General features: G+C 41.0%; 1 non-coding gene across 1 annotated transcript; it reads right to left on the reverse strand.

Moving 5' to 3' along the window:
• Window positions 1-7,706: 7,706 nt before the first annotated feature.
• Window positions 7,707-7,809, reverse strand: LOC115893725. Its single transcript, XR_004053784.1, has one exon. It is a non-coding gene; the product is annotated as a U6 spliceosomal RNA (small nuclear RNA).
• Between the last annotated feature and the right edge of the window lie 1,423 nt (window positions 7,810-9,232).

Here is a 9,232-nt window from a genome sequence, read left to right on the forward strand (position 1 = left end):
AGAGTCTCACTCTGTCGCCCATGCTGGAGTGTAGTGGCACAATCTCAGCTCAGTGCAACTTCTGCCTCCTGGGTTCAAGTAATTCTCCTGCCTCAGCCTCCTGAGTAGTTGGTATTACAAGCGTGTGCCACCATGCCCGGCTAATTTTGTATTTTTAACAGAGATGGGGTTTCACCATCTTGGTCAGGCTGGTCTTGAACTCCTGACCTCAGGTGATCCGCCTGTCTCAGCCTCCCAAAGTGCTGAGATTACAGGTGTGAGCCACCATGCCTGGCCAGGCTGAAAGATTTAAACCAATTAATCTTTCTGAGGCTTCCTTTCCTCAATATAAAATGGGAAGATTAATATCTTACCTGTTTGAAGGCCACTGGCTGTCTCTTGATGAATGGCATACACATTATCTACTTTATTCAATAGTAACCTGATAAAGAGATGGTTAAAGCCTGACATAATTCAATAATTTAGTTAGCTGGATTTCTATACCTAATAATTTAATAATAGCAATGATCTGTGATTTGTTTTAACAAAAATGTTATTAGATCAATATTGAGACTGAGAAGTGTGCATGAATCACAGGTAGAGTTCAGCTAAGTCTCAATGGCAAACATTTCTTACATAGTATATTTTCAATTTTTAAGAACGATTTTCCTGCCTCAGTTCTTGCATTGGTTTTTATCAATCACATTTTCTTGCATGCATTTCACTTAATCTCCATAGTCCCTAGAAAACAACACAAATTAGGTTTCAATAAAACCTTTACATGAGGTTAATATAACCCTGATAATAAAACCCTGTGTTAGTCCATTGTGCATTGCTATAAAGGACTACCTTAGTAATTTATAAAGAAAACAGGTTTATTTGGCTCATGGATCTGTAGGCTGTACAAGCAAGGCACCAGCATCTGTTTGGCTTCTGGTGAAGACTCAGGAAGCTTGTACTCATGGCAGAAGAGAAAGAGGGAGCAGGTATGTCACACAGTGAGAAAAGAATCAAGAGAGAGAAGAGGTTCCAAGCTCTTTTAAACAACTAATTCTTGCATGAACAAATAGAGAACTTATTCATTACCATGAGGCCAGAATCAAGATATTCATGAGGGATCTCCCCCATTGATTTAAACACTTCCTACTGTCATAGGATATTTAGGGTGTTGAATTTGTGGTCGGAAACCTCTGTTGCTGGTGGTGTCTTTGCTCAAGTTCTGTTCTGTGTCCAGGAAGAATGAGGTATGAAGACAAACGGAGGGTGAACAAGATGAAGAGGAGCTTTACTGAGTGTTAGAAAAGCTCTGAGGAGACCTGCAGTGGGCAGCCCCTCTCTGTAGGCGGGTGGTCCTCTTGAGTGTTCAGCTCTCAGCAGAGAGGAGACCCTGTAATAGGTTCTCCTCTCTGCAGCTGGTTGTCCCAAAGTTGAAGTCTCTGCAGGTCTCTGAAGCTCTCAGCAAAGGGTAGCTCGTCACTGCAAGTCTCTGAATCTCTCAGTGGAGAGGGTAGCTCCTCTCTGCAGCTGGTCATCCCATCATCTCTCTGTCCTCTGCCCTGCTCTGGCTGAGTCCAGGGCTTTTATAGACCTTAGAGGGGAGGAAGGGCATGCCAATTTGCCCATGGGTGGCATTGGGACAGCCTGAAAATGGCACCACAAGTCTCCACTCTAGTAGCCAGGACTGGCAGCCAGGCCACCAGCCTTCAGTCCCTCCCTGGCCTGAAGGTGAGGCATTACTGGGGACCTGCCTCCTTCTGTCCAGGAGGCTGTCTGCCTCAGGGCTGTCCATGGGCCCAGAGTGCTGGCACTAAGGGGCACCTGCGGGCTAGCACTGAGCTGCCCTCAGCCCCCTCTCAGTTTCCTCTCTCATGCTCATGGGCACCTCAATTCTGGAGGGGGAAAGGTAGCAGGGCAGTGCCCCAAGCACATGCATACCCAGCCAGGCAGTGACAGTGCCTGGGCTCAGCCCCAGTCAGAGCCAGTATCTGGAGTGGAGAGAGACCAGGCAGTGGGAGCAGACAAACCTGAGCCTGCTGGGAGTGTTGAGGGGGCTTCCTGGGCCTCTGAGGGTGCAGAGACGCCCAGGTCCTGTGCCTGAAAGAGCAGCTGCAGTTGCACCTGCAGAGCTCCCTCCCCACCAAGTTGAAAGGGCGGGGCTCCTGCTTGTCCCCAGACCCTGCCTGCTCCATGGAATGGGAGGCCCAGGTCTGCAGCCGTGGATCTGGTGGCTGCAGCTGCATCTGGAAGGGCAGGGATCCTTCCTGCTCCAGGCCCCACCAAGAGCACATGGAGAGCTGCCCACAATTTGGGTAGCTGCAGCCCCGCCCAGTGGGTGGAGCTCCTGCCTGCTTCATGGAGCCGGAAGCCTTGATCTACAGCTGTGGTTTGGGTGGCTGCAGAGGCACCTGGATACCTCCCGCCCCAACTCAGGAGGGACGGGGCTCCCACTTGCCCTTGGCTCCTGTGGGCCCTATGGAGCAAGCAGCCCCTGGAAGCCTCCCCGTTGCAGCCATCTGATGGCAGTGGCTGCTGCCATTGCCACTACGTCTGCCTCCAACTTTGGAGGTCACGTTTCAACTTTAGATTGTAGGGGGCACACAACCAAATCATATCAAGCCCTTTTCCTTTTTTAAATTGTATATAAATCGTGACACCAATTATCACCTTGTTATTAGTATCACATAGAACTTTCCTCTAAAGAACGTATAGTATTATTTGATACAGATATCATTAATTCAAAAAGAATTTTTAAATTGTACTGTTTTTACTTGAATATATAAAGTTAAAAAACAAATATTGCTAGCAACTTTTAACCAATTTCAAAAAGCTTCAAATATTTTTGTAATTGATTAGAAGAGATTTTCTTAGACATATTTTCCATATTATACCTCTTCCGTTTCTGCTTCATCATGGTCTTTGTACCATCAAGCTCATCTCATATATATATACCTACTTATCAGTAAAATCAAACCAGTTGACCAAAACTGATTATCAGCTTATCAGCAATCATACATTTATAGAAGTAATGTGTACATTGTCTTCATTAACAGATTTTTTAACCTTTTTTGATATTTTTAATTCTAATATGATATATTTGCTTGATCTCACCTGCATACTTCAACTGTTGAGGGTATCCTTTTTTTCTCTCTTTAAAAGAGTATTGATTGGATTTATGCCACTCATTTTACTCTACCCTTCTTGGTCCTGCTTTATCTTCCTTGACTCTGGACAGGTATTGGTCTTAACTGTTGCTTCCTGTACATTCTGTAGGGTTTGACCATCTCCTCTTAAGCATGTAAGCTTACTACTCAATGTTCTAGTAATCTACTTCTAGAATATTAGCTTAGATCTACTATGCTTTTGTTCTTAAGCAGGGCATTGGATTAATACATAGTGGTTTAACAAATAAACCAACATGATTCTGCCTACTTATTGTTTTATCCAAATGCAAGCTTTTATCTACTTGTTCCTTAAGTCTGGACACAGCATTATCCACTGCCCTGAAACTGGCAGAAATAAATGGTTAGTAATTATTTCTTACCATATTAAGAAAAGCAGATTTATAGTTATTAAAATTAACTTTTGATTCTCATTCTTTAATGTACCAAATCAACTTGTATTTATTTTGTTATGCTCCTATATTTTCTTCTGTTCTCTAACTCTTTTCTATTTATCTTTCAGAAGGGAAAATAACAGTTCTAGTGAAAGCTGCTGTAGCAGGTTATGATTTGCATAAAGCATAACTTTGGGCAGCACAGTCCACTGGTAGAGCTGTAGAAGGTTAGACTTTTTAAAAACTAGAGGCAAGTGACTGTGACTCAACCTTACTTTATGAGCATCTGAACCATTTGATATTTGGCTCAAAAGGGGAAATTATCAAGACTAGGAAAAGATATGTTAAAAAGCTGTTTACACAGAAGTTTCAATGAGTTTAATACTTTCAAGTAACTTAGATTCCTTTCAGATAAAAATGAACAAATATAGCTCTACAAGAATCTCATGCAAGTTTACCATGGTGCAAAAAGATTTCTTTAGCTGATATCAACTAGTTGCTTCCTGTGTAAGGTTCTAAGTGCTTTAGATGATTTATGCTCTTTAATTTTATTCTAAAACTTTTTTTTAAAAAATGCAATTTTGTTAATCTTAGTTCTCATGTTGTACATTAAATTTCTAGATTTGGCATTGATATGGTTTGACTTTGTATACCCACCCGAATCTCATCTTGTGGCTTCCATAATTCCTACATATTGTGGGAGGGACTTGGTGGAGGATTATTGAATCATGGGGGTGGGTTTTTCCCATGCTGTTCTCATGGTATTGAATGGGTCTCATGAGATATGGTGATGTTAAAAGAGCGAGTTTCTCTGCATAAGCTCTCTTTTTGCCTGCAGACATCCATGTAAGATGTGACTTGCTCCTCCTTGCCTTCCACCCTGATTGTGGGGCCTCCCCATCCACATGTAACTGTGAGTCCAATTAAACCTCTTTCTTTTGTAAATTGCCTAGTCTTAGGTATGTCTTTGTAAGCAGTGTGAAAACAGACTAATACAGTAAATTGGTGTCAGGAGAGTGGGGCATTGCTGAAAAGATACCTGAAAATGTGGAATTTTCTTTGGAATTGGGTAACAGGCAGAGGGTGGCACAGTTTGGAGGGTTCAGAAGAAGACAAGGAAATGTGGGAAAGTTTGGAACTTCTTAGAGACTTGTTGAATGTCTTTGACAAAAATGCTGACAGTGATATGAATAATAAGGTCCAGGCTGAGGTGATCCCAGATGGAGATGAGAAACTTGTTGGGAGCTGGGGCAAAAGTGACCCTTGTTATGTTGTAGCAAAGAGACTAGTGGCATTTTGTGCCTGCCCTAGAGATTTGTGGAACTTTGAACTTCAGAGAGATGATTTAGAGTATCTGGTGGAAGAAATTTCTAAGCAGCAAAGCATTCAAGAAGTGACCTGGGTGCTCTTAAAGGCATTCAGTTTTAAAAGTGAAACACAACATAAAAGTTTGGAAAATTTGTGGCCTGACAATGCAATAGAGAAGAAAATACCATTTTCTGAGGAGAAATTCATGCCAGCTACAGAAATTTGAGTAAGTAACAAGGAACTGAATGTTAATTCCCAAGACAATGGGGAAAATTTCTCCAGAGCATGTCATTGGTCTTCACAGAAGTCTCTCCCATCACAGGTCCAAAGGCCTACAAGAAAAAATGTGGTTTTGTGGGTCAGGCCCAGGGTCCCCATGTTGTGTGCAACTTAGGGACTTGGTGCCCTGCATCTCAGCCACTCCAGCTATGGCTGAAAGGAGCCAATGTAGAGTTTAGGCCATGGCTTAAGCGGGTGCAAGTCTCAAGCCTTGGTGCTTCCACATGGTGCTGAGCCTGCAGGTGCAGAGAAGTCAAGAATTCTGGTTTGTGAATCTCTGCTTCAATTTCAGAAGATATATGGAAATGCCTGGATGGCAGATGTTTGCTGTAGAGACAGGGCCCTAATGGAGAACCTTTGCTAGGGCAGTATAGAAGGAAAATGTGGGGTGGGAGCCCCCACATAGAGTTCCTACTGGAGGATCACCTAGTGGAGCTGTGAGAAAAGGACCACTGTCCTCCAGACCCCAGAATGGTAAATCAACCAACAGCTTGCACCATGAGACTAGAAAAGCCACCAACACTCAGTGCCAGCCCGTGAAAGTAACCAGTAGGGAGGCTGTACCCTGCAAAGTCACAGAGGTGGAGCTGCCCAAAACCATGAGAACCCACCTGTTGCTTCAGTGTGATCTGTATGTGAGACATGGAGTCAAAGGAGATCACTTTGGAGCCTTAAGATTGTACTGCCTTTCTGGATTTTGGAGTTGCATGGGGCCTGTAGCCCCTTTGTTTTCATCAATTTCTTCCATCTGGAATGGCTGTATTTACCCAATTCCTGTACTCCCATTGTATCTAGGAAGTAACTAACTTGTTTTTTATTTTACAGGCTCATAGGTGGAAGGGACTTGTCTTTTCCCAGATGAGACTTTAAACTGTAGACTTTTGAGTTAATGCTGAAAATCAGTTGAGACTTTGGGGGACTGCTGGAAAGGCATGATTGATTTTGAAATGTGAAGATGTGAGATTTGGGAAGGGCTGGGGTGGAATGATATAGTTTGGCTCTGTGTCCCACCCAAATCTCATCTTGTAGCTCCTATAATTTCCACATGTTGTGGGAGGGATTTGGTGGAGAATTACTGAATTATAGGGGTGGGTCTTTCCCGGGCTGTTCTCGTGATAGTGAATGGATCTCATGAGATCTGATGGTGTGAAAAATGGGTTTCTCTGCACAAGCCCTCTTTTTACCTGCCACCATCAATGTAAGCTGTGACTTGCTCCTCCTTGCCTTCTGCCATGATTGTGAGGCTTCCCCATTCACATGGAACTGTGAGTCCAATGAAATATTTTTCTTTTGTAAACTGCCCAGTCTCGAGTATGTCTTTATTAGCACCATGAAAACAGGCTACTACTCTACATTTCCTATACATCTGTTATTCTGTGTTATTTGACATATATCTTCCTATTTCCTTCCTATCCCCTTCACTTGTGGTAACCACTACTTCATCATCCTTGCATATTTGAGCTCTTTTTATTTAGAAAAAAATCCTCATATAAGTAAGATTATGCAATAATTTTCTTCCTCTGGCTTATTTCACTTAGCATAATTTCTTCTATGGTAGTTCCATTCATATTGTAGACCTTCTTTTTAGGGGTGATTATTTCTGTGTGTGTGTGTGTTGTGTGTGTGTGTGTGTTTATGTGTGTGTTTGTGACATTTCTTTACCCATTTGTCAGTCTATGGGTATTTATATTGTTTACATGTCTTGCTATTGTAAATAATCCTGCAATCAACATGAGAGTACAGATATATTTGCAAAGTGTCTATCTTATCTCCTATTTGTATGTATTCAGAAAAGGAATTGCCAGGTCATATAGTAGTTTTATTTTTAACTTCTTTAGGAACCTTCATACTGCTTTCCATCATGGCTATAGGAAACTACATTCCCATCAACAGTGTACCAGGGTTCCCTTATCTCAACACCCTTGCCAACATTTACCTTTTTTGTTTTTAATTAATAGCCATCTTTATGGGTATGAGATGATGTCTCATAATGGTTTAATGTGCATTTCCCTGGTGATTACTTATGTTGAGAACATTTTACATCTTTTTATATTTTGTATTTTAAAACTTATTTTAGCTATAGTTATTTTTGACTATAACTGTAGCTGTAGGTATGTTATTTTGACTTTTAACCTCTGTACTGGAGATTTGAAAAATTAACACATCATCATTAGAGTAATAGAGTATTTTGAATTTGATTATGAATTTGCCTCTACTAATTGGGTTTATACTTTTTTATGTTTTCATGATAGCAATTATCCCTTTTTTTCAGTTGAACCTTTACCTTAAGCATTTGTTGTAAGTCCAGTCTAATGATGATAAATTACGCCAGCCTTTGTTTCTCTGGGACAGGGTTTCTCTTTTATTTCTGAATGCATTGCTGGGTATAGTATTTAGGGTTGATAAGAGTTTTATGCATTTATTTTTTCCCAGTACTTTGAATATATCAACCCATTCCCCATGGTCTGTGATTTTTTTTTCTGCAAAATCCTCTCATAGTCTAATAGAGGTTCCCTCACAGGTGACTTGAAGCTTTTATCTTGCTCTTTTTAGAATCCTCTCTTTGTCTCTGCCTCTTTTCAGTTTGCAAAACATAGACTATTTCATAAATTTGTGTGTTGTTATTGCCCAGGGACGATGCGAATCTTCTCTGTATTATCACAATTTTAGTGTATGTGCTACTAAAGTAAGTAATAACTCTAACACTCTATAAGGCAGTGATTTGTATCTGGATTTACATATCAGAGATTTAATGCTTACAGAGGATAACTGACCCTAGACCACTCAGATAATAAATTATAAAGCCAGAATTTTGACTCATGCGTTCCTGATATCACAACTTATATTCTTACTTGCATTACTGGACTGCCTATTAAAGAACTCTTTCCCTTCATGATTCAATATCCATTACTTCATATAAGGGTACTTGTTGTTAAGTTTGTTTTATATGTATATTTTTAGGGTGGATTCCTTACACATTCTTTGTCACTATGGTAGAGAAAACAGCCCCTGGAATTGTTTAAAAATCTGACATGAATTTACAGCATTAGGAAATAGATAGCTAGAGAATGTAAAATTTACCCTGAATATCCTGAAGAGTCTTCACAGGCTGAGGTATCAGTACTATATTGTATAATTTTTGAAGATATTACTTTCTATAACTCAAACAATAAACTGAAATTTCTGGTGTTTCAGTTACTTGTACTGGCAGACACAGACATATATTTGTAACCTTGGCTGGGCACAGTGGCTCATCCCTGTAATCCCAACACTTTGGGAGGCTGAGGTGGGAGGATCACGAGGTCCGGAGATTGGGACCATCCTGGCTGAGACAGTGAAACCCCATCTCTACTAAAAATACAAAAAAAAAAAAAAAAATTAGCCGGGCATGGTAGTGGGCACCTGTAGTCCCAGCTACTCAGGAGGCTGAGGCAGGAGAATGGCGTGAACCTGGGAGGCAGAGCAAGCAGTGAGCCAAGATTGTGCCACTGCACTCCAGTCTGGGTGACAGAGTGAGACTCCACCTCAAAAAATGAAAAGAAAGATTTGTAACCTTGCCAAATATTGCATGGCAACCAATCTTCCTTGTAGAACATGGAATTAAAGCCATCAGGACATGATAATAATGTGAAAAGTATTAGCTTATTAATAGCAAATTTTATAATCCTTAATCACTCAATACATTACTAGCAAATATTCTGAAGTTCAGAATTCAATACTAAAATCTAAATAATTGGTTGTTAGCAAAAGCTAAAGTCACTGGGGGCTCAAATTTCAGCCCATGGTGATGTTCACCACCCTATACTTCCATGGGGTCACAGGTCATGTATATTAGTTTGACCAAAACTTGAGGTGATATCAATTTTAAACCTTTCAAAATTGTTAAAAAGAATAGTAATTTCCTCAAATTTGTTTTGTATTGACTGACTATTCCTTTTCTTTTTTTTTTTTGAGACTGAGTTTCACTTTGTCACCCAGGCCGGAGTGCAATGGTGCAATCTCAGCTCACTGCAACTTTTGCCCCCAGTCCCCCTGCCCCAATTCAAGTGATTTTCCTGCCTCAGCCTCCCGAGTAACTGAGACTACAGGCATGCACCACCACACCTGGCTAAT

The sequence above is a fragment of the Rhinopithecus roxellana genome, chromosome 15 (genome assembly GCF_007565055.1).
Source record: "Rhinopithecus roxellana isolate Shanxi Qingling chromosome 15, ASM756505v1, whole genome shotgun sequence".
NCBI lineage: Eukaryota > Metazoa > Chordata > Mammalia > Primates > Cercopithecidae > Rhinopithecus > Rhinopithecus roxellana.